The sequence below is a fragment of the Fukomys damarensis genome, unplaced genomic scaffold (assembly GCF_012274545.1).
Source record: "Fukomys damarensis isolate Sample0158 unplaced genomic scaffold, DMR_v1.0_HiC HiC_scaffold_37, whole genome shotgun sequence".
In the NCBI taxonomy this organism is placed as follows: domain Eukaryota; kingdom Metazoa; phylum Chordata; class Mammalia; order Rodentia; family Bathyergidae; genus Fukomys; species Fukomys damarensis.
Window position 1 is genome coordinate 15,937,578 of NW_022900949.1, and position 1,616 is coordinate 15,939,193.

A 1,616-nucleotide genomic window follows, 5' to 3' on the forward strand; every position below is an offset into this window, starting at 1 on the left:
ATATATATATATAATCTCCATATGATGATTGCAACTGTTGTGAAACCAAACTCAAAGACTATAACTATCACTGTTCCCATGGGGAAAATGAATTGAAGTGTTAAATGTCTTGCCCAACATTTCACAGATTGTCTATCTTCAAAGACAACCTCGCTTAAAATATAACTGCATATTTTATGTTGTCCTAGAGCTTTTTTTAGATTACTGAAAACACCTGAAACATTACACGAAACTTCTGCAGTAGGCTCCAGTCTCCTTCAAAGTGTTTGACATGTTTGACACAAACCTGAGGGGAAAAACAACCTAAAAGACAGAACTAAGAGAGACAGAAACTGGGGAGCCAGGTTGACCAATGCCTATAACTGACCATGGCCCTGGCGAGTCCAAGCCACTGATTTTTATTGGTAATCAGAAGGGGTAATGGTGAGCTATGTGGATAGGACTACTTGTTAAGATGCACAATCCATGCAGTTGCTATGGAAACTAATGGAAGCAAGGCTTGTGAAAAATAAAATGAAGCATTCTCAAATTAGGAACAAAATAGACAAAATATATGGTTGTAATTAAAACAATATCCATCTAGTTCAGAGGGGTTTAATTTTGGGAATGGAAGTTGGGTGAAAATTACTCTAAGCTCAGCATGTAGGCTTTGGTCAGACTCACTTCTATAAAGAAGCCCATTTGTGGGGTTAACACTTTACAGCCTGTACTGCTTATGATCTGCTTTGGGCATAATCAATGTTGTGGCCCACTGCATTGGAGGCTTCCAAATCAATGTCAGTAGCAAAACAAAGAAAACAACTCTTTATGTACATTGTCAGGACTTTCCTGGAAAACTTGCAAAGCAACTTAAATCAGAGGAGAATTTACCAATTTATGAATACGTTGAGCAAGGAATATACTATATTCTAAGCAGAACAGCACAGGACAGCAAGATAATTCACTATATTTCTCAGAATAGCATACAGTTTAAAGTGTATGAATTATTTATTTCCTGAAATTTCCATTTTCAGACCATGGTTATAAAGTCATAAACAAAAAACAAAACCTCAGATAAGGGGGACTATAGCACTATATAATACCAGGGCCGTAAGCACTCTCCACTTTAAGAATAATTCCCATTCTGTTAGTGCCACTTAAATATTGGCTAATTCAGGTGTAGGAACCTTAAACATTTTCAACCCATGTATCACATAATCATTTACAATACTCAGAGAACTCAAAACACCTACCAGTTTGAAGGATATGAAGATATAATGGATATCATTGTACAAATAACCTACAAAATCTGCAAATTCTCCAGTAACCGAAAGCTTCCAAAGTCTGAAATGTATTTGTGACAAGAATTTCAGATGAAAGCTACTCAGCCAATGTTAGTTCTGTGCTTATTAGCTATGACATTTGGGGAAAATATTCCATAACTTCTCCAAAAGTAAGAATTATCATCTGTCAGAATTCATTAGAATTAGAATTAGTAAGTACATCATGTATGCTAATATTTCCATGAAGGAAAGACAACATGAGCTGTTACATTGACTGCAAACTGGATGGCTGCATATTAGTTTTGTTGATTAATTCTTAGATTTTAGGAGGTACTTATAAGACACTACTATCTT